General features: G+C 35.5%; 1 long non-coding RNA gene across 2 annotated transcripts in view; it reads right to left on the reverse strand.

The window, feature by feature from the left end:
• Nucleotides 1–26,106, reverse strand: part of LOC145667994 (uncharacterized) — a 267,045-nt gene that overhangs the window by 40,327 nt on the left and 200,612 nt on the right. For both annotated transcript variants that reach the window (XR_014127934.1, XR_014127933.1), the window contains exon 3: nt 4,710–4,822. This is a non-coding gene — a long non-coding RNA (uncharacterized LOC145667994). The remainder of the gene's footprint in view (nt 1–4,709; nt 4,823–26,106) is intronic.

The following is a 26,106-nucleotide window of genomic DNA, read 5'->3' on the forward strand; positions in this document are numbered from 1 at the left end:
CCTCGAAGGTCATGTATCAACGGCTTTTCGGATGGAGCAAGATTTGGTGGTAGCTCGAGAAGAGATCTAAGGTGCTTATGTATTTTTTGCCTTACAAAGTGTTTAACACATACTCAGTTGACTGGAATGGCATCCACAGGTATTTAATGTATGTTTTACACTGCTGAAAATTAAAAAATAATTCTAAATGTGTTCGTATTTGGTTTCTTGACTATAATCTGTGGCGAGGCGAAGCTGTTATCTTCTGTGGGTCGTACAATTCTAGCATTGAGTTCTTGAATTTGTTTGTGTGCCTGATCTCGAACATGCATTGGAACAGGGAGATTTGTTCTGGAACACTGTCGATTTAGGGATTCTTATTTTATGATTGTAGCCCCTATAAAGTCCAATGCCGTCCGTAGTGTATAAAAACATTTTTATATTTGTATAATAACTTGTGAATATCCTGTTTCTGCGACTGGTGTAAATTAGGATTCATATCTAAAACATCAATTTTGATTTTTCTATCAATACTTCAAAGAATTGTCAACCTCCTCTTTTCATGTACAATTTTATTTTCTTCTATCGAGCTCGCTTCCATTGTTGCAAAAGATTAATCCTGACATGCCACAATATCTACCACTGGCGTATTTTTCCTTAAATTTACAGGATAACTATTTGGATTGGAAATTACCAGTCATGTTGTTTACGTCTAACCTTTGCTCAATAGTTTGTATTTGTCAAGGAAGCCGTGGAGGAACGATACGAAGAAAGATGCAGAACCATCAATCTGTCTTTTTCCTATCACCGGAATAAATGCGTGGAAAAGCGGAACTGAAGTAATGCGTTTGTCTATAAAAAAGCAAATTTGTTTTCTTTGTCTAAGTATATGAGTCGTGTGTTGTGATATAATATTTTCCTGGTTCTTTTCCGGTAATGTTGACTTTTTATGATTTTTAAATAGAGAGATAAGATTCTTTGTTAAATCAATTGTAACATATAAGTGTTTAAGCAAGTCTACACCAAAAATAAGTGGAATACATGATTTCTTCATCATACGAAAGTAATGAGAGAATTTCGTTTCCCAAATTTGAATGATACCATTGCTACATATTTCAAGTTAATAATTTTGTTTCATATCGCTTTAACCGCTGTTTTACGTTGTATTAATTGATCATCAGGAAGTGAATATTCGAAAGGCCAGATGGATATGCTGGATCCAGTGTCCACTAGCAATGTTCGTCTGCATAATTTAGTGATTATTTATAGGCCGCTGAGATGAATAATGACTGTTTCCATGCCGTTCAATTTCATCCCTTAAGAATCGTGAAGAGTGACATTTTAAAAGTAATCGAAAATGACGGATATTAAAGGCGAATTCATTGTTCTCACTAGTGCTAAGACAAATAGTGACACTTTTGATACAATTTAAAAAGAAGTTAGAATGCAACTTTTGAATTTTATTAATATAAACTTATGCATTAAGAAAAACTAGACTATTTGCCATCCACAGTTGTAGGTGCGTCTGTAGAGTTTTTTAAAAAAATATTTTTAAATTATACTTTCTAAACAGCACCACGACATGGAAGGGAGAGAGTGTGAGAGATTTCTGGCCTTTTCAACATATTCTTAAACGTTTATAAGGATTTTGTTAAGATTTTCTTATAATTTTAATTTATGTTTGTTCCTTATATTGCAAGTACACACAACTTGTAAGATGTAAATACAACTTAATTCTGAAGAGACTCGAAGATGGTGACGCCCTTTCCGTTGTTCTAGTAGCTAGCACGCGCGCCTTTTGTGCACGTAGTCACACGTTCGATTCCCAGTGGGAGTCTCTTACAAAATTTGGACGATTACTGTGTTTGAATTTCATCATAAACTTTGATTCCACGTCTCATATAACCTCGATGCAGAAAGGGAATCCTAAACTTAAATAATTAACTAACTCGAAACCAATGAGAGTACAAAACTCAAGGTTTCGGCAGAAAACTAGCACAAAACTTTGGAATGGAAACAAATATCAAGTATTTAGTTGGAGGGGGAGGGAAAGGATGGGAACACGGACATAAGACCATAAAACACATTATTCAAATGGCAGTCATTGATGATTATAGAGGTGGCATTTGGGCCTAGAGCTTCGAAACTCCCTCAAGGGCATTTCCTAAGCGTGCTCAATCTGAGTTACCAGAATTTTCAGAGTACTATATTCACCCATCGTTTATTCAATCCCCCCGCCCTTCAAAATCTTAAATTAACATTGCTTCCTGTCGTGCTCAATATCAGTTACATGTATTTTTGCAGTACTACTTTTCACCTCTAGTGTAATGAAATTCTTCCACAAGAAAATCTGTAATCAACATTGTCAGTAGCTACGTCCTCGACTAATATACATTTACAAGTACAGCTTTATTTTCGTATTTGTTTCAACAGTTAACCAATTTAAATCAAAGTATTATAATTCAAAGTACTTATCACATTTCCATCTCACACAAGAATATTTAGTCAACTCCTTAAACACTTCGCTCCGCAGGAACCGCTGAGGCCATGCAACAAGCAAAAACGACAGGTTTGGCGTCTCACAAATGACAAAGAAGAAAAAAGAAAAGCAAAATCAGCACAGCAGTGTCCTATCGCAGTCACTGCAGACAACATAGTTTCGGTCGTCACATACGTCAATATACCTACAAGCTGTGTACAAGAGTTATACAGTTACAATATACGCGGTGCCACAGTATAGCTACAGGCGGAATGTGCACGAACTACAAATGAATATGTTTCTTACAAGTATGAGTCAATGTTGCACCCTCTTTACATTTTACACATCCTTTTCCTACCACTTTTTGGCGTTAACAAGCAGAAGTACCAGGCTTTCCGAGTTCACAACCATAAACTGTTTTTGTACAGAGTACGTTCTCAGTTCTTCGAATGACTGTGAGCGCGAAGAACAAGGGTGATGATCGGGCAACCGTATACGGCAGCAGAAACACTCGGTTGCAATTTTAAATGTAAAATACATATATAGATCCTTGACAATGCCGTGAGTATATATATATATATATATATATATATATATATATATATATATATATATATATATATATATATGTATGTATACGTATCTCTGCTATCTGTCTTATAAATGCGGTCATACTGTTTTTGAGTGACAAGCATGTAATTACTTGTTTGGATGTATATATACAAGATGATTCTTTTAAAACTCACGGATTACATTTGGTTCTAGAATTTCTAACTGAAGTTCGATTTTCATGCGTTTTGGGGAAAATGTTCAAGGAAGGATGGTAGATGTATGGAACAATGTTTACTGGTTTAAATGCATCCAGGTTAATATCGATCACGCATCAAGAAAAAGAGCAACTTTTCGTCAGTCTACCTTACTATTGGAACGAGGTATGGTGTGGTGTGGAGATATGAGTTTTTTTTTAAATGACAACATCACCAAGGTCAAGAAGAAATACGAAACAGCGCCGCTGCATTGGGAATTTTGCTTTACTGTTCTGTGCTACTGAATGAATATGATCAGAGCACAGTGAGAATAGTGTATTTTTTGGAACAACGCGAGTTTGTCGTTAAAAGTTTTGGAGAACAAAATTTGTTGTTGCTATGCAAAGGGCATTCAGAAACAAATTTGTTTCACGTTCTGTCCCAGACAGGAACATAATGTGGTCGCTAGTAAATAAATTGGAAGAAACAGAATCACTTCTGAGTGAGACAGGGACGCATCGGACCCCTCAGGAGGCTTTTGTGGAAGATGTCACTTATCGACTCCTTATGTCCGCCGAGAAATCTCTCCGTTATTTGTGGCAAGAAACTAGCTATAGCTATCCACATGTGATTTATGGGTGTTACTACTGACATCCATATATTAGTATTCTAACACTTAATTTGTACTCTTCAATTTCGCTTATAAAAATCCAAAACCTCATTCCAATTGTAAGGTCCACTGAGGAAAATTTGCTGTTTTTCTTGAGGCGCGACCAATATTACAACGGATGAATATAAACCAGCACGCATAGTCGAAAAAACTTCCCATCCATCCTTGATCATTTACCACAAACCGCATGAAAATCGGACCCCAGTTAGAAATTCTAGACACAAATGAAATCCGTGAGTTTCAAAAGAATCACCCTGTAATTACACGAGTATATCACCCCATGAAGTGTTTTTTAACGAAGTCATATTGTCTTAATATTGTAGTCGGAAGCTGTACTAAGTTTCTACCAATTTCTGTTGTATTAAAAGAATGATAGTAAAAACTGAATATAATCTTTATTTTCTTAATTGAGTTCAGAAAATCATTTCTTGCTACTTAATACTGTTTTTACTCTAAAGCAATCAGTGTTAAAATCGAAAGTGGTCGATTATTTGCCACACGAAACCATTTTTGCTTTCTGATTTTTACGTTCTTTAAGATCAACGTTAAACCTGAAACGTGGTTTGTATCTGAAACATCCGGTTTTAATAGGTAGGTAAGGCAGAAGATATTTTCTACAACGGTAAGCCAATTAAAAGAAACAGTTCTCGTCCACTTATTTTTTTGGTCTGTTTAGATCAATGCGAAAACCGAATATCACCTACTGCTTCTACTTTTAGTATAAAGTAAAGTATTTAGATGGATTGTACTTTCGGGATGCTTAAATGATCAGGGAAAAATTCGATTGTTTATTTGCATTTGTATATTTCCCTGGTAATTGAAATCGATTACTAACCTTTGACTCTGTGCATGCTGAACCATGTGGTGGTTATCGTTGAAACAATCCTTGATATGTTTTCGCCTTGCGGACAGACGGACACAGAGACAGAGTAGATATAAAATGAAGGTCTGAAAAAGAAACAATTTCTTTAAAAACATGTGTTAAAAGAAACACACTAAGTATAGTGCTTCAGTCAACAAATAAAACATATAAACGTTTGTGTTTGTGTTCTCATGAACTCCCCAAAAGGTGTAAAGAGAGAATTTATTCATTCCAGGGATATTTTCAAGAAAGCTTATATTCTTATCAGGAGTAGTCCGTATTATCTCCTCTTCAGTACACACACTGGGTAGAAGAAGCCCTTTAACACATTTTAGTAAGAATTTAGTATAACCTCTGTATCCTTAGAAAAAGAATCACAGAAATAATGTTTACATTATCCTTGGTATTTGGGAAATCGTCGGATACAAAAGGGAATCAAATAACATTTTTGAAAAGCATGACTTCTGTAGAAAGAAAGATGAAAATAAGTAAAAAAAAAAAAAACTTTTAAACTAAGAATGACTGAAATCTCTTGAATGAACATAGTAAATAAAAGCAGCTAGTACGAATAGAACGAGGTTCAAAAGTTGATTTTCCAACGGCAGGAACAAATTAAATACACACAGCTATCAAAACAATCTGTGCAGTTATCTTTCAGTGTATTCATCGTGGGGGCACTCCTTAAAATACTTTTTGTTTCTTTTAGGCTTTTTGGTAAAAAGTCTTTGTTTTTATCTTTAACTAAACAAAGTTCTTTGCCTTTGACATAGTACAACCTTGCTCTGAAACTAACACTAAATTAACTTTCGGAATATGACATGAATATTTCAAACGGCAGAAAACTAGCATTGCTGGGAATTCTTCAATATTCTTAGTGTTAATGAATTCCGCTCCTATTACTTCAAATACGTTGTTCCTAAACTCACAAAGAGATTTAGAAAAATTCTGTCAGATATTTACATTTTGTAGAAGTGTACATTGTGATTCACTTCATATCTAGCAAGAAATTCATTTAGTGCATATAATATAACTTTTCTTTTATTCCGACAATAACACAAAATAATATCTGTGAAGTATTTTGACGAGAGACGTTTACTGCAGCAAAGAGATAAACTGAATACTAACCATAGCCAAAGAAGCATTCAACAAAAAGATCGCTCTTAAGTAGGAGGCTCAATATTGGACTTAGCAAAAAGTTGGTCAAGTGCTTTATATGAATAATTGGACTCTATTGTTCAGAGACTAGGACATTACGGAAATTAGAGAAGAAATATTTAGAGAGCTTCGAAATGTGTCGTTGGAACAAGTTGGAGAAGATAAAAGGAACAGAGAGAGCAACCAACGAAACAGACATTAGAGAAGAGGACACTTCTAGCAAGCACCCTTCATAGGAAGATCAATTGGTTTGGACACATATTGCAAACAAATTGTCTTGCTCATACCACCCTAAAGGCAACATGGAAGGGGGCGAGGAATAGGAATGAGAAGAACAAAACTAAAAGATGATCTGAGAAACAGAAGAAAGTAATAGGAGGAAAAAAGGAAACTGAAGATAAAGAAAGAAAACATAGAAGAAAGTATTCAGGCCTAAATCTAAAATATAAAAAAAAACTCTTTAGTCGCAAGACCTGCCGATAGGTAGACTATTTAACAACAACAATAATAATAATAATAATAATAATAATAATAATAATAATAATAATAATAATAATAATAATAATAATAATAACACAAAAGTATGTTTGAAGACGTAATCATGACGTTAAATTGGGTATGTGGAATACACAACGTAGAAGTGGTAAATAATTCATCGTTTATTATAAAACTAATCTCCAATATATTTCATCTAAATTTAATCTGAATGTTTCAGCTATTATAAGTTGAAAGCGAGCATGATTGTGCCTCACTAAGAAATACAAAATACTTATCCAAACGTTGATTTAAATACTTCATACATACTTTGATTACTTGATTTACAATGCATGGATCTCAGAATTTAACTTTGATAATTGCAGCACTCCAGACATTTTTATTTATCCTTCATCCGCTCGCAGACTGCCCATTCACGTTTTCGCTCGTGGCGACGGCAATTTCCCACTCATCGATTATTCACGTTTTTTTTCTTCAATATTATGCATGATGCCAGGTGTATGTTTTGAAGTAGTTAGGTTTAGTAAACTAAGACAAATCATTGTTGATCAAAAACTATATTTACAATAAATCACAATACTGCACAATATGAAAAAGTGAAATGAAATCTTTGAGTTTTACGTCCCACGTTTATGCCGGTTAGGCTAAAGAAGACGGTGATGATGAGTAATGAATGAAATGGTGAAATGAAGAAAGTGGGAGGAAACGGGAGAACCCCAAGAAATCCCACGCACACGGTGTTTGTCCACCACAAAGTTCACTTGGCGGGGGCTGGGATGGAACCCGGGACCCCAAGCACCAGAGGGAAACGCTCTACCACTGAGCCACCACGGCCCCCTGCACAATATGAATGAATACACTATGAGTAAAACACGAAAGAACATAATCTAACCTAATAAACATTCATGTCACTGTCCTGGTTGTGAAATTACTGGTATGTATTGTAAGTAATAGTAATTGTTGAGTGCTTTTTGAACGCGTTTTATCCACAATCTTTACATTCGAGGCGAGTTCTGTTCTATTTTATTGACTCGCAGATATGGCAAATACTTCTTCGGTTTTACTTCTTTGATTTTACTGGTTCATCATTGCTAGTTTGCTCTCTGTATTGTGCCCACAACACCAGCAAATCTTTTGACGAAGTTGAAATTTTAGAACGAGCTTTCATGGTTTCATTCATTAGTTCTAATGCTAACTCGTAGATGTGTGGTCTTTGTACTATTAATCACTTAAAAATGGATTCTCCGACGAGAAGTGATGAAACTTTTACTTATATATATATTGTAGTTGCGCAACAAAAAACATGTTTTCGCTCGCATTCGCAGCAGATAGGCCGCCAGCCTTCTACAGCTAACTTTGGGATTTTACAGAGCCGAAAGAAGGTGCTGGTTAGACTGCAGCCTCGCAGAATCTAGAGGGCAGGAGTGTAAATAGAGAATAAACCCTGCTCCTACAAAATACTAAAAATGACATCCAATTTATCGCGGGCTTGAGCAGATCAAGGTTAACTAATTATATCATACAAGGTTAACTAATAAAAAAATAACATATTCACTAAATGCTTTATACTGATTGTAAGTAAAATAATTTGTTAAAACAAATGCTATCTGGTTGTTGTGAAACGAGTAATGCGAAACAATTGTATGTACATCACCACTATTAATTAAATAAATCACCTTGTACACGACGACCTCGTATTAAATAGTTGTATTATTAAGTTACATTGAAACTAAGTTCTATACTGGTATATACTCTCTTTTGGACCAATGATCTCCCACGGCAAAGCCGCATACGCTAACTGCTTACCGATAAGAGATCTAACATTTAAATGAAGATGTAATCATGAAAATGAAATATTTTATAAGTGGTATATACTTTAAATCCCCTATCAAATTACAATATGTCCTTAGATCAAAGTAGCATTCTGGAGCCCGTTATGCCTTCTAACTCGCAGTGCTGTTTTCACTTAAGTAAGTTAAGTTTAATAAAAATAAATTTGCGAATATAGGCACATGGACGTTGTGTAAGATACTCAAGACTATCAAATAAATAAAATTATTCTCATACTAATATAAATACACATATTTAATAAATACCATAACTTACGTCATACCGAGGTGAATTATGTCGGTCCAGATTAAGCTTAGTTTACAAAACAGAACTAAGATAAATGGTGACTTCGCATTACAAAGTTGTCCTAGGAGTTTTAAATATTGTGGTTATACATAGTTTACTTTTATAGAGTATACCAATTATAAAACAAAACAAACGTGCTTATAGATTACTTATAGAAGATAACTAACGTGATAATCAATTAAAAAGAAATATAGCGTAGGAAAAGGGAATCTTAGTACAGTAGTTTAATATTGTGCTGGATGAATCGTCCAAACATTTCCAAGCCTCGCAAAATATTTCCACTTTAAAAATAATGGAACAAAACTCCCAAATATTTCGTAATTAATTATATATTGCATTGAAGTCGTCTCTATTTACTCACAAGAAAATATTCAACTCGCCGTCGTTGTTATATGTATGTATATTTCATAAAGAATGTTCGTTTTTTAGGAATATTTAGAGTTATTTCTTTAGACAGGTTCATCCAACTTTCTCCTAAGAACGGTATGTCATGCTCCCTCACGAAATCCCTGTTTTCCGTTTTCAATCCATCCAAAAGACCAGAGTCTGGAACTGTGAAATGTCTACACTAAGGAGTTTAATATTTACAGCATCATAGGAATGTGGAAGTGGAAACATACATCTGTTAGTTTCATTATGAACGAATATCAAGTTAAATGAATGAATAGTAACTTGTCTATATTTTCCTTGCCCCGTGTGTTGCTAATGATCGAGGGTCTAAAAATTAATTTTCTCTAATGTGACTGATTGTCTATCTCAGAAATTTAAGTCATATACATTTGAAATCGAATTACAAATGTTTGAATATCGTGTAACCTATACATAAACATTACACTTCTTTAAGAACCATATTTTCTTTCACAATAGACAAAGATGTGTATGCCTCATTTCGTAGCACTTAAAACTTTTCCTGTTTCCAAGAAGATAAAATCCGGTCTTCAATGAAAAGTCCAGAGCACGAGTAGAAAGTTGAAATTGAAGCAATTAAATTAAGCTGTCTCTACTATTTATTTATTTATTTATTTATTTATTTATTTATTTTGACTTATTTTACATGTTGAGGTTAAGGCTATATGTAGCCTTATCTACCACCTAAACATGACTCAAAATTGAAAAATCAAAGGATATAGCTAAGAATAGCAAAAGAAAAAAAATTAGAAAGTAAAAAAAAAAACACAAGAAACAGACTGTCACTTGAACACACACACACACACAAACACACACACAAATATACTGCTACAGGAAAGTACATACATGTTATAATATGTAATAAGTTTTGGGTTTCATATCTTTATGACAAGCTTCTCTATTGGCTCTTCTGTCTCTGTGTCCATTCAACCCTGCTTCGATAACAATAAATTATAAACTGCTCTTTTAAAAGATGCTAAAGATTTTGACTCACGTACCGAGGTTGGCAAAGTATTCCAATCACGACACGTTGAAATTATAAATGATTTGGAGGAATAAGTTGATCTATGAATAGGAATTGCAAGTTGGCTATTAAAATGTGATCTTGTGTCCCTCTCATGGAAATCGCTTAAAAAATTAAGATGGTGGTGCAGCTCGTAGTTCATGTGCCCTATATAACAATTACCATTTGTCTGCTACATCTTACGTGTCATGCAGTTGCTAACATATGTTGCATGTAGTCTTATTAATGCTCACATAATGCTGTAATGTAGTCTTTCTGTGTGCCGTTTCAGTGTGTGGATTCATATGTGTCGTAGAATTAAATTTTCTTGTGATGACGAACTTTCAAGTTTGGTGTTTTTAGACAATAGCTAATGTAGATCGTAATGCAGCTTCTATTCTATTTGGAAGTGTGTGTTCAGAAATGAGGCATTCAAAGTATTACACGCTTAAGTGTATGTTCAAATATTTATGAGAAACGGGACATTTGGTACAACATTTTGACGACCAATGAGTACAACAGAACTTTCAGGACACCTGTGTTGGAAGACGCAGCATTTTATTCGTATCGTGGAAAAGCTTTTGATCGGAACGAGGCCCATGCAACGTGAAATGGTTTTGACACGGAGTATTTGTGGAATGTAGTACATGAAAAGTAAGTGTATCCGCACTATGCATCAAGAGTACAAATGCTGTTTGTACCAGAATTTGACTAATGTGTCATATATTGTGAATGGCAAGTCCACCGCCGTAGGCATGTCTGTTCTCAAGCATTTGCACTTCCCTCCGATAAATCATATTTCACTAGGGAAAATGTATTTAATACCCTGAATAGTTACGTTTGTGAGGATTGATAGATTTACGATACAAGTTGTAAGACGAATAAAGATATATATCACCTTATCGACTTTGCAGTAACATTATAACATAAATCGTAAGGGATCAATTATAAGCCCCAAGAATTCCTCTTCCTCAAATAATTACACCACTATATGAGATTCTTTTCCATTATAGGCGTTTAAAAACACTAAAAAGACGTTTAAGAACACTTGGACTTACGATGGACAAATTGTAGTGAAACATGGAAATATTAAGCATTATATTAATAGCTTTGTTCAGATGGACAACATATAGGTGCACTCCTGGTAGCACGTTTCTGTGAATAATTATGAACACTTTCTTGAAATATGTTTCTATTCAACATATTTTTTTATTTGCTGCTAGTTTCGTGAATAGTTCAGTGTATTTAATGTATCTGTCAATAACTATTTCAATTCGTATTTGTACTCCACTTCATATCGCAAAACTAGGGATGTCTAAGTTACATATATTTTTCTTGTGCAGTGCCTACAAAATTCTCCTCATGTGTCGGATATCTTGTGTGTGTATAGTTGTGTTGTTTATGTATACAGTGTCGGCAGGAGACACTTTGTTCTCTCTGTGTGTGTTCATGTTATTATTTTGGTGTTATGTCAGTGTTTTCGTCTTGTTTTTATTTTTGATGAATATTCTGGTAAGTAGAACTACCGATTATCTTGTACGTATGTACAGTAGAGAAGGGATTCTTGTTAACATTTCAAGTATATTACAATACATTGCATCTGATTATCTTCTCAAGATAGGACAATGAATGACACATTCTCAGATTTAAATATGGCAACCTTGATTTCTAACTGTTTCAGTGTGCTTGACACTTCCACCCTCATAGAAAGTGACAATGACCTTCCTCCCTCCCCTTTGGAAACTACCTTTCATGACCAGAAACCAGAATTTGCCGAAGGGAACTTCAACGCTATTCATTTCATCGCGCAAAGCCTTCTTTCAAATTTCGTGGAAATTGAAAGCATTGTATCCTCTTTTAAACATGTGCATGCAGTACTTATTTCTGAGTCTTGGCTACAGGATTCCCTCTCAAACAACCTCGTTCATTTATCAGGTTTCCATCTCTTTACAAACAATAGAAAGGGTAAACGCGGCGGGGGTGTGGCAATATACTTACGAGACAACTTCCAGGTCAAACTTCTGTCTCAGTCAGCTGGTGTATATAACAGTAGTTCAGAATATATTATACTCGAAGTCACTGTAGGTCACCAGACATTGCTTTTGAGTGTTGTGTATCGTCCCCCCCGTACATCTTTCATAAACTTTGTTGACGATATTGCAAAACATTTACCCAATTACCAGCATTCCATAATAATGGGTGATACAAATTGGGATCTTTTAACAACGAAAGACGAAGTCTTGCAATATCGGGATACGATCTCGGGCCTTAACCTTGCTATCTGTCCTCTTGGTCCAACCCATCAAATAAGGAACTCAGAATCAGGGATAGATGTGATACTGGTATCCAAGGAAGAACATGTAATTAGCCACGGTCAAATCCACACATCCAGCATCTCGTACCATGATAAGTTATATATATCCTACAAACTTCGAGTTTCGCAATATAAAACTAAATTCACATCATACAGAGACTTTAGGTACATGAATGAAGTAGACCTGAACATCGACGCTGCCTGCTTGCCGTGGCACTCAATAAACTGCCTCCCTACAGTTGACGAGCAGGTAAATACTCTAAATTCTTTAATAATAAATTTGTATGATAGACACGCCCCTGTAGTTAAGAAACGCGTTTCGCGACCTCCATCACCATGGTTAACCGATGAATTGCGTTCGTTAATGGCGCGGAGAGATGAAGCTTATAGAGCATACAGAAGACATGTGAAAAATAGTGATCCTTCCAGTGATAGCACAATAAGTCCCAATACAAAATTTGAAAACTATCGAATATTAAGAAACCGTTGCACTCAAGAAGTAAGGAAGGCAAAACGGCGCTTTGCCTATGAAATACTTGAATTTGAAAATAATGGAGCAGTTCTTTGGAAACGGCTAAAAGTATTAGGTGTTGGGAGAAACATAGCCAAGAACGCAGTTAACTATACGCCAGATGAATTGAACACTTTTTTCTGTCAAAGCCGTATGATACGAGCCTCCATGAAACTGCAAACAATGAATAATATTGTAGCTTCAGAAATTAACTCTCTGTTCTCATTTTCTCACGTACAGCCTGCACATGTATTAAAAGCGGTCCAAAGAATTAAATCTCAAGCCACTGGTACAAATGATATTTCAATAACCATGATCAGGAAAATCCTACCGCATGTACTTAATCCTATCACTGACATATTTAATTACTCTCTTGCCACAGGTACTTTTCCCACAGTATGGAAACTCGCTAAGGTCCGCCCACTTCCAAAAAAGAACAACGCTGACAATATCGCAGACTATCGTCCTGTCAGTGTCCTTCCCGTGCTTTCAAAAGTTTTTGAATATATTGTAAATGATCAAATTCGGGAATACTTAACAACAAATAATTTATTGGATACATTTCAATCTGGTTTTCGAAGTAATCACAGCACATGCACTGCACTAGTAAACGTAACTGAGGATATAAGATGGGCTATTGATAATAGAAAACTAACGCTCCTGACTCTACTTGACTATAGTAAAGCATTTCAAACGATTGATTTTGACATATTACTTCAGAAATTATCATTATTGTTTAATTTTTCTGAACCAGTGGTTAAATGGTTTCATTCTTACCTTCATGAACGTAAACAAAGAGTAGTGATAAATTAGGATCACATATCGACATGGCATTGTATCAACAGTGGAGTACCGCAGGATAGCGTACTAGGTCCCCTTCTCTTTGCCCTTTACATTAATGATCTCCCTAAAATTCTCACCTATTGTAAATACCATATTTACGCTGATGATTTTCAGTTATATGCTTCTTTTCCCCAACAAGCTATTAATAATGCGATTGAAAAAATAAATACTGAGTTAAACAAAATCAGCTTAAATACTGAGTTAGTTTTTCGCATTCCACGTACAACAATAATCCTTCTTACCATTTCTAAGAATGTCATTGACTTTCCATTTCCTTATGCTCTTGTTCAGAAATAATACTGTATTTGTCAAATTTTACTCCATGTAAGAGCTGCGTCCTTTTGTTCTTTCTTTCGTTCTTTCTATTTTTCTGTTTCTTTTTCTTGATGTTACATTCTTTCATTTCGCTTATCATACTTTATCAACCGTTGTCAGTTGTGATTCAAGTCGCTCGTCATCAGTAACACCAAAACTAAGAGGAGTTGATAAGCGAAACTGGTGTTCCACACCAACTTGCGCGGATATCAACATGACAGGACTTTAGTTATTATAACTAACGAAAAATTATATCGTTTAGTTATTTTTAAAGGAAGGAAATGTTTGAATTAAAGAAAATCAAAACGGGGGAATAATTAGCCTAGGAAATTAGGAAGGCCAAGAGAATGCTTCCTTTTTCTTGTATGAATACAATAAAGGGTTAGATTCACTTCTTAATTTTTGTATCATATTATATAGGATTTATCGGTCTGCAATTCTTGACATTATAACTTAAATTTATGCATAAATTAAAGTATATTTAATTCTCAAACTCAGGTTGGCAATTGCCCACTTCCTTCCTTGTGTTGGGCATAGCCCCTCGAAACAAAATCCTAAATATGCCATTGGTTGTCTTCAACATTGGGAGATGGGCAGATTTGAGGCTTATTCTAGAGAAGGGAGATGAAACTCATATTATGGTAGATGAATCTGATCAACTGTTGTAGAGTATATTATATATTAGGCGATGTAGATGAAGTAGGAGTACATATCAGTATTACAAAGGACTGCTGTGAACACATTCTGAAATCTGAATACATGCATATTTAATTGGTATGTTTCTAATTAGGCATCCACCAAGATCCACGTTAAAATTGTTTTATAATAATCTAATATAAATTAAATAAAGAGTTTGTTTGCGTGTCTGTCTGTCTTGTGCGGCGTGGGAACCAGACTATTGGACCGAGAGTTACCAAATTTTGGTCAGGGGTACCTTAGCCCAGGCCCCAGATCAAGAAGAAGCGCGTTTACAAATCTCGAACCAGGGCATGGGGGGCGTTTACTGGGATCGACCTGGGGATCAGACAAGTTGACCGAGAGTTACGAAATTTTGATCACGGATACCTTGGTCCAGGCTCAAGACCAGAGTGAAACGTTTTTGTCAAAATTCGAACATAGGGGCCTCAGGGGGGCCTATACCGGAACATGGAAAAGTAGTAGAAAATGACCGGTATTAGTGTCGAATTCATAGATTCCCCGGTTGCTAAGATCAATGGTGAAACTCCCATCGCATTAACTTCCAAATTCACCCTATTCGGCTGCGTGCCTGGGGTTATCGGGGGGGGGAGTTACCGAGACACGTAAAAGTAATCCAAAACGGCCGATATTGGTGTAAAATCCATAGTTTTCGCGGACACTTCCATTAGCGATGACTTCCAAATACAGCCCCCGTGCGAAGCATGGGTATATTCAACTAGTATAATAATATAAATAATGACGTACCCAAAACTATGAAGAAAGAATATCACTCATGTATGACGCAACAATACTCTTTGAGCAAAATGATGATAATCTCAATAACATTAGAGGAATTGTTACAGAAATCTGGCTCATGTCATATACTCTTTAGTTAATAGATGTAACCTTAAGGTTATGGGGATAAATATTGCAGCAATTGAATTCTTTTCTTTGCTTATGAAGCACCCACTATCTATAGAAAAATTGGGACACGCGGAAATACGTAGGAACAAACCATGCTTCCAACTAGCAAAGAAGAGAAAACAGGCAAAATTACGTTGGTTTCAAACTCCGAATGAAATAACTACACAAAGTTTCGTAAACATCAGGCGGGAAACTTCCAAAACTTTTAGAACAAAGAAACGCGATTTTTTGAAAGCTAAAGTTAAGGAACTTGAAGATAATAGTAAAAATAAAAACATTCGGGATATATATAAAAGGATCAAGAAATTTAAGAAAGGCTATCAAGCTCGTGTTTATATTAAAGAAAGCTGATGGAACAGTTCTCACTGATACAGATAGAATTTTAAATAGATGGAAAGATTTCTTTGACGATTTGCTTAACACGCAGCCAAAAACTAATGTCCGTGGAGAAAGAGAGATACACACCGCAGAACCCTATATTCCAGAACCCAACCGAATATGAGTAGAAATTGCTATAAAGAAATTAAAGAAACACAAATCTCCGGGTGTAAACGAAATTCCGGCTGAGTTAATTGTAGCTGAAGGCTAAAAACTGTGGAACAAGGTACACAAACTCATTCTTCTTATCTACAACTAGGAGAAATTGCCACAAGAGTGGAAAGAATCAATCATTGTTCCAATCCACAAGAAAGGCGCCAAAACTGACTGTAGTAATTATCGAGGCATCTCTCTTCTGTCAACATCCTATAAAATCCTTTTTCAAACATTCTATTAGCAAGATTGACCCTATACACAGATGAAATTATTGGAGAAATTATTATTATCAACTATCGACCAAATATTTACCATTCGCCAAATACTCTAAAAGAAGTGGGAATACAGTAGTCCGGTACATCAACTATTTATTGATTTTAGAAAGGCTTACGACTCGGTTAAAAGAGAACCATTATACAACGTTCTTACAGAATTTGGAATACCGAAAAAGCTAATTAGATCAATTAAACCATGTTTAAATAAATCCCAAAGTAGTGTCCGGGTAGGGAAATTTTTGGCCGCGACTTTCATGACGAGAATGGCCTGAAACAAGTAGATGCTTTATAGCCATTATTATTCAACTTTGTCCTGGAATACGCTATAAAGAAAATCAAAGATAGCAACCGGGGCGTAGAGCTGAACGGTTTCACCAGGTTATTCTTACGCTGATGATGTAAATTTAATAGGTGATGATAGGAGAACAATAGAAAGAAATTCAGAGATCTTATTAAACGCTTGCATGGAGATGGGTTTAGAAGGAAATGCAGAGAAAACTAAATGCATGAAAGCGCATCCGAACAGTAATACGGGAAATTATGAATGCGTTAAAATATTAAATAATACTTTTGATAAAGTGGATACTTTCAAATGTCTAGGATCAATATTAACAGATGAAAATCATATTCACGAAGAAATTAAATGACGACTGAAAACAGGGAATTCGTGTTAATATTCAGTTCAAAATCTCTTCGCGAATATTGTCGAGGAATATGAAGCTTAAAATATATAAAAACGATATTCATGCCTGTTGTTCTGTATGGTTTCGAATCATGGTCGCTTACTCTGAGGGAAGTACATAGACTGAAAGTATTTGAGAACAGGATACTCAGACGAATATTCGGACCCAAGAGGAACGGGAATGAGGAATGGCAGAAACTTCATAACGAGGAAATACATAAATTATACGGCTTACCAAGCACTGTTAGGGTCATGAAGTCTAGGAGGCTTAGGCGGGCAGGACGAATAGCCAGGATGGAAGAAAGCAGAAACGCTTACAAAGTCTTAACTGGAAGACCAATCGGAAAACGATCATTACGAAGACCTAGGCGCAGATGGGAGGACAATCTTAAAATTGATCTCCCAGAGATAAGAATACAAAGTAGGAACTGGATCCAGTTGGCTAAGGATAGAAGTCAGTGGAGAGCTTTCGTAAACGCGGCATTGAACCTCCGGGTGTTAGTTAGCTAAGAAGTATGAGTAAATGCCTAGGCTGATACCACAAATAGATTAAATGCGCATTTACTGAAATAATGGGTTCTATTAACATTGGATACTCTATATACTCTTCGTGTGCTAGGGCTAGAGACCTGCACGGGCCGGGCTCGGCCCCAGACCCAAAACCCGGCCCGGCCCGCGGGACGGGCTTGGGCGGGCAGACTCTGTTATTTCTTTGGGCCGGGACGGGCTTGGGCGGGCCGACACTAACTTCTCTACAGGTCGGTCCGGGCTGGGGCAGATTAATTGCAATAATGATTGACTTTCGCTAAACGATAATTAGAATAAAGGCAAACGTTGAAGAAGTGTACCCGTGAAAAATGTTACAAAATGAAACTTTTAAAATATATCGGGCCAAGGCCGGGCTTGGGCCAAGAATTTTAAAAAACTTATCGGGCCCGAGCCGTATTGGGCCAAGATTTTTAAAAAAAACTTATCGGGCCGGGCTGGGCTCGGGCCGAAAATCTTCAAAACTTTTCGTGCCTGGGCTGGGACGGACTCATTCGGGATGGATTGGGCTCGGGCTGAAAAATTCGGTCTCTAGCTAGGGCCTTGGGGAGAGGAGGAGATAAGATTTCATATCAGGTTACGTCACGCACAGTCGCACACCTTCATTTTCATTAAAAATCGAAAAGTCAAGAGAACCAAATTTCATCTCACTTTCCTTTGTGGCAGTTGGACACAAATCATCACACTTATCTGCAAAAAGCACTTTTTAAATCGGATTATTGGGAGAGCCTCCAGTTCCAATGTTGGGGGGGATATGTCTCCGCATTTCCCCGGATTTTGTGCCCGTACCTACAGCTGAGATAATTTTCCAGCATGAGGAGAGAAGCATATCCTCCTCTGGCAATTATTGAAATTTGTGCCCAAGTAGCAAAAGTGGAATTAATTCATATTGATGAGACTAAACGCACTACAACAAGATGTTCAGTTTGAAATAGTACAGAATACGATTCTTTTTCAAAAAATGGAAAAGCCAAGATAAATCAATTTCATCTTACATTCCTTTGTGGCAGTCGGACATGAATCATCACACGTATCCCAAAAAGCACTTTTTAAGTCAGATTATTGGGGGAACAGTCCCCCAGGTCCAAGATTGGGGGGAAATGTCCCCCTCGACCCCCCGAGATTTGCGCCAGTGTTCTCTACCAGTTATCTTTTAGTTCTCACCTATATTTTCGTGTACGGAACCAGCTTTAAAGAACCATTAGTGTTTCTTTCGCAGGTGAAATTGCCTACTACTGCTCTTGTAAACTTTCATATATTATACCGGTAACTGTTTTATTTTCTTTTATGAAAGTAGTAGTTCCTCACTTCAGAATCATTGATTCGTAATTGCACACCATCCTTATAAATATTATACACATTCACAATTACCATCAAGCCCTTAGTTTATGCTTTCGCACACGGATATTTTCTCCTAATATGATTCAACTGTAGTGTATTTTTCTACCTGGAACAAATTTATTGTGTACACTTGAAGATTCGTCGCCGCATTTTTCCTTCACGGAGCCTCCTATCTTCTTTGATACAATATTCCACCGGGCTATACCTAATAATTTATTGCAATAATGAAATTTCAGGAACAAATAACGTCTATTGCCTATGATTGGAACGTAGGAACAGTTCTTACATCTTTTAAACAATCACCCTATATCGAGGGTTTTCTTCTGACCTTACGTCAATAACTAATTAACTTTAGTTTTTCACCAAATTCACATACATTCCATAATAACGGAATCAATGAAAAAGTAACTACCAAGTGTTTTTTTTTTAAATAAATTCAACATTTCATTTCCTTCTTCCGTGTCACATACATTTTCCTTAAATATTTTTTACCTACTTCACTACACACAGAAAGGGCATTATGGGCAACGCATTATCATGGTGGAGGATCCATGCATCGTTCTTCTACAAACCCGTCTCTTCTTCCTTTGCTCAACTGTATAAAGACTTCTTTGTAGTAGGTCTGATTCACCGTTTCACTCTGAAGCATCCATTCAGTCATGATGATACCCCTCATATTGGAAAAAAAGATGAGCATGGCCTTCCCTTACGACTTGCTCATTCGTGTTTTTTTTTTTTTTTTTTTTCATTCTTGGCACTGCGGGAATCTTTCAGTGCATGCATTGATCCTTCGTTTCGGGGTCATACTGGAAAATCCATATTTCATCACATGCAGTGAGACATGTTAGCAAGTCTGGTTCTGGTTCCATAACGTCACAGCAAATGGTCTTCCGAATGTATTTTTGTTCCTGAGAAAGGTTTTTTTGGGAAATTTTTGCACATTTCCTTGTCATTTTTAAATTGTCATTCAAAATTTGTTTTCTTATCTCTTTCTTAATGTTCGTCATGTCTGCTATCATCAGAATGCTCAGACGTCTGTCTTTTCGCAAAATTCATTAATTTTTTGAACATTTTCATCCGTGCTTGAACTCAAAGGGCTGCCGGGTCGTTCATTATCTTCTACCTTCTGAAAATCGTTTATGCCATTGAAAAACTCGCGCACGTGCAATAGCATTATCACCATACACCTCATTAAACATTGCACAAAATTCCGTCTGTGTTCTGTTTAATTTCACCAGAAACTTGATATTAATGCGCTGCTCAACTTTACTGTCCACCGTTAATCCGGCACTATTATACAATTCTGTCCTCTTCATGCAAGCCTGAAAAGAAACGAAAAGCTTTCGGAATCATGAAACAAACAGTGGCTGCTCATGAAGGTTGAAGATCAACTACATATCATTAGCTACCTCCCCTCTCACGATCCTGCGCGATAGGAGGTGGGGAGTCTCGTTATTTAATTGCCACACCTCGTATACCGTATATTATTTCCAAAATGTGCATTCAAATAAACCTACGTACACTGCTTTATATTTCTATGTGCGAGTCTCAGAATTACAGATTCAACTATAGCGTAAACTAACCTGTGAACTACAATTGTTTTAGTTATCATGAAATTTGTATATTTCTTGCATTCATAATGCATATTTATAGTCTGATTGTCCGCTCGTATGCGAATATTGACATGTAATATACAAATATATTGAGCCTGTTTGTCATTATCATTGCCCATAAAATATCTTTCTTTCTTCGTAAAGCTTGTTAAGGTTTGTATTAACTTTAAGAAAATTAAAAGGATTGAAAACTTCATTAATTACATTAGCTTTTCGTGCCTAGGAATGAGTTTAATTTTACAATAATGCTATCCTTTTAGAAAAGCGTGTTATAAACTAACATATTCGAGATTTATAATGGTGTCAATCCAATTAGAATTAGAAGCTGTTATTATATTCTTAAAATAAATATTTTGTTTTCCAGGATTGTGTATACAGTCATTTGGATCTCTCTCACAGTATGTGCTGCTCTCATCTCCATTATGTTGTGGAACATTTATTTTTATGATTCAATTGTGTATGGAATCAAGCAGGTATCACACACTTCTAAAAATATAACTCTACCAGCAGCCGTAGCAATGATTCTGCACGAAGGCGAAGAACAGTCTGTGTAAGTCACATATATATTTTATATCATTAATACAATTTCAGATTGAGCATAATTGGAAGTATTATAATCGATATCCATAGTCAAAATAAAACACTAGGTTTTGTTTAGCTGATTGACATTATAGAGTTGCTTGAATACCTGCTAGGTCTGCAGTAATATTTCTCTATCAAACGGCAGAATGTATAGATTATTGCTCCGAATTTAACAGGTTTTGAAAAGTATATATATATATATATATATATATATATATATATATATATATATATATATATATATATATATATATATATATATATATACCTCGTCACATTTCTACTAAGTCTCCTGAGTTCAAAATCCCACTTAAGGAGTTTCTAAAGAAAACAAATATTCCACAGAACCTTCTTCTGTAAACATATTTTTAGTTATAATTGAAGACCTCTATTGCAAAACATGCCTAATCCGTCAGAATACTGTTTTTTTCTTTTTTTTTTTAGAAGAAAGACAACTTGGCATGATATTTCGTTAACCTGAAATTATTTTCTATTTTTTTTAATGTTTTGACTTGCACTTACGTATTTTTCAAGTGCACATAGTCCTTAAAACATAAATGCCTACATAGAAAACAGAAAACCAAATATACAGGAAAAAGAGTGGACTTGTGATGTTTTGCAATTCAGGTCTTAAATTAAAATTAAGTTATTCCACTTATAATTAACCCGAACAGAAATGATGATTGTGACTGTGAATTGTACTTATTTCACTCGTGATTCGAATGAACGTTCCTTAGAAAACCTAATATATAAATTTCTACATTTATGTTATGCGAAAAATTAATCCTAGGATGCGTTTAACTACAGGGGACAAAATTTAACTGGGATTCACCCTTCGTAAGCAAATGTTAAAAAGCCAATGCACAGAGATGTGTATGTGCTGTCAGTAGGAAGTATGTGCAGGTTGGAAGTGCTGAAAAAACATGAAAGCTTTAGTACGATTTGACACATTTCGCAGCATAACAAGATATAATGGACCAAAGACATAGTCCGAACTTAATCCGACATTGCATTTAAATATTTGTTATGAAGGAATACTGTTATGGAACATTTGTTATGGAAGGAAAAAAAGAGACGCATTTCCAATTCCCTAAATTTGTGATATCAACTAAAACTTTCATTGCAATGTATTCTCATACTGAGTACTTCACATTTATACTGAGTACCTGAGACGTCCATACGGAAATACCATTCATGAAGCTCAACCACACGAGAAAGGTAGCATCATCTAAAGAATAGACCATTTATAATAATACTGCGTTGTAACGTTTAACCTAACAGGAAAAAGGTATTTTTTACCAATGAAATAATAGTAGAGGACATTCCTTGGCCTACAACGTAGTAGCACTGCGTTAATTGAAATGAAATGAAATTTTGAGTTTTACGTCCCACGTTTATGCCGGTCAGTCTAAAGGAGACGGTGATAATGAGTAATGAATGAAATGGTGGAATGAAGAAAGTGGGAGGAAACGGGAGAACCCCGAGAAAACCCACGCACACGGTGTTTGTCCACCACAAAGTTCACTTGGCGGGAGCAGGGTTTGAATCCGAGACCCCTAGCACCAGAGGTAAACGCTCTACCACTGAGCCACCGCAGCCCCACTGCGTTAATTGTGTTGTCAATCGAACATGTACTTATTTTTTCAAGTATCATGACATCAGGTAATTGAGATCACGAGGTCAGTTTAGGCATCAAACGTACAACGACCGTCGTTTAATGTAAACATTTTCACAAATTTAGATGCATTAAAGAAAGTAATTTATAAAATGCATATTTCTTCTCATTTTAAGGGATGCTTTGGCTTTAAGTGTGTTTCAGATTATCTTTTTAAAAATAACTTACGTAATTATTAACAGACGAACACAATTATTTTCTCGGACTCTATGCGGATGATGGAAGCATGTTCCTAAATTGTAATTAAAAAATGCGACATAAAGTCCGCACATTCTTTTCTGAATGTGATATTTATCATTTTTGACATAGTTCAAAGCCTATACAAGGCACGGTAATCAACATGATTGTATTTGTTAAAATGTGTAGCAGTTTCATTTGCGACTCTATACTCAAGTAAGTTGTAGTTAGTACGTACAATATTAACTAAAGAAAATGGGGAATTCTCAACCAAATATTAAAATTAATGAATTAACATTTTGGGAAAACAGTTCAATAGAAGAATGAAGAAAATATACAACGAACTAGCAGTTTTTCGTATATATTCCGGAAACATTTAATTTCAATTATCTAAAAATGATCTGTAAAATGGGAAACAGTAAAGTTAACCCAATTTTTTAAGTTTAATTCGTTTCCTGAAACACGAAAGTCACGACTGCACAAATAGATTCATATACATAGGTATATGAATCTATATATGCATGTATATGAAAAAGTAAGTGAAGTTATGTACATGAAAAATTCCAAAGTACCCATGTGAGTTAATATCTGATGGGAAGTACTTGGTGAACACGACCACCTTGGCCGAACAAAATCATACAATTGGGAACGAGCGATATTAGTGTCAAAGTCAGTGTTCATATGATGACTGAAATGCGTAGTGACCTTCTCCCGACGCATTAGTATCCAAGTATGACGCTATGAACTCCCCTAAGAAAGAAAGGTTTGGAACATTAGAAGTAATCGAAAAGAACCACTCAAGAGTGTCGCTAATACGTTCGCTGACGGTTCTGTTGACATTTAACCCAACATTTAGTCGAAGAACTAAGACTTTCCTGGGTTCTATAGTTCTTGGGGTTGTTACTAATATTATTGACATTAACAGTACCATTTAAACCAAATTCACATCCCGTGGCAGTATGGGTAATACGCCATGTAAACATGTTAAAACTGTCCAAAATGGATCCATAGTTTTCTGAATTGAGTAATCAGCTGAGAAAATTAAAAATACTTTTCGAACAATAAAGTGCTATTACTCACATTAAGCTCAATTTTTACCATATCCACTTGACTAAGAGCATATTTTAGGAGAACATGATTTTCCAAGAATCATGCTAAAAGTAGAATACACGTATTTTTTATTATTCCACTTTTATCGAAATGTATAATAAAACAATAAAATATCAACTATTTTCTACAATCCTATTCCCCGTGTGGAAAATGGATCTTTCAGTTTATTTTCTTAAAATACAAAATTGGGTTACCTCTGTACGTGGAGCGTAAAAATAGAGTACAGTAGATAGTATGCTAAGTGTAATGGTGAACTGTAGTGTATTCAGAACAGTCGGGAGAAAAGTGTGTTTCTCAATGACAAGTTGTCAACGAAAAGAAGTCAACTCGAAACGTTACTGTAAAATTGTATACAAATGGTTTGCACCATTCTAAAATCTCGGCGTTCATTGACTGAGGTTTGGAATCTGGGTGCCAAAGACAATCTAGAGAATGACAGGTTTTTGTTACTTATTTACATTTGGGATGAACTTACGTAAAACTGCTAAGTGTAAACTTCTTATATATAAAAGAGAAATGCATAATACTTTATTACAAAATACTATTTTTGGAATCGTATAACATATAAATACTAAGATTTTTGGAGTATTCATTCTTCATTAATGAACAAAGAAAAGCAAGAACAAATACTAAGGTATTGCAATCCTCTCAATATTTATTGAAACTAAGAACATAATTTGCATTATTTATTATGGTTGTCGAAGAAATACCTTTCTAAAAATAGCCTACAATACCGAATGTGCCCTTATACTGTTTTATTTTACAAATTCTTATGTATTAATGCAGGTTTTGCAAGAGATTCGAGAAGTGTTATTACAATTCGCAAGAGTTTGATTGTTGCTCGAAGATATGTTCCATGCCATTATATCCAAAATATTTCTTCGCAGTCAACTCAAGAGTCACAAAGTAAGATATACCTCTTATATCGTAATATAATATTTAGTTGTTTTTGTCACATTCCTCAATTAATTTTAAAGCATCATGTGTTTTAAGATGTAAATAAATCGACATTCAGTTATAGCATCTTCATTCTTTCGAATTTATTGTTTCCAAGACATACCTTGGAAATGGATTGTTTATCTGCGCTTACAACATTTTTTTACTTTATTGCAATACTGTTATAATTATTTTACACATAGCTTAGTTAATAATATGTAAAGCTTGTGTTTCTCTTACCGGCGTGTACGTTCTTCCAGTATTAAAATGTAACGTTTGATTTACTTTAATAATAGTGAACAGATTTAAATATAATTAAAATTAATAATTAGTTTCATGTTTTAAATGCAATACTTGACGTAAATTACAAAAAATGTAGGTTAAACTAAGTTTTTATCTCGTTTCCAATTTAACCCAAACAGGATGTCACTCTCAAAAATTTAAAGGTAACCAACAAAGTATTGTCGCATTTTGTCAATGTATGGGTTCACTAAGCCCTCAAACTCTGAGTTGATTTAAAATGAGGATAATGCGATGGTCAGTTGTGTCAGTATATCCAATGCGTAAGGACAGTGTGAACATGGACCTTCACAAAACATCATCGTTCATGCTGTACGAGTTGAAACTGACGTTATACGCTGCTCCAGCGGGGCGGAAGATATACCAGACTCTTGGTGAGGGTATCGTGACTAGGACGACAATGCAGCGGAGGTTTCACAAACTTAAGGAAGGAGACGAATCTCTTAAAGACGCACCACGTGTCAGAAGATCAACAGATATGCAAAATGAAGATCTTCAGACAGCAATGAGGCGAACAGTAGTCACACATTTAAGGCACTGGTACTGCAATTCAGTGTGAGAGGAGAAACTAATTGGCAGCACCTCCATCAATTTGGTAAGCACTACAAGTTCTTTAGACGGGTCCCACATGATTTAACTCCGGGCGAGAAGGCAACGCCTGCAGACAATGTCTGATTTAGCCATTTCTGGATAGAAATAAATGAAATGAAATATTTGAGTTTTACATCCCACGGTTATGCCGGTTAGGCTAAAGGATACGGTGATGATGAATAATGAATGAAATGGTGGAATGAAGAAAGTGGGAGGAAACGGGAGA

The sequence above is a fragment of the Thermobia domestica genome, chromosome 13, assembly GCF_964235325.1.
Source record: "Thermobia domestica chromosome 13, izTheDome1.hap1.1, whole genome shotgun sequence".
NCBI lineage: Eukaryota > Metazoa > Arthropoda > Insecta > Zygentoma > Lepismatidae > Thermobia > Thermobia domestica.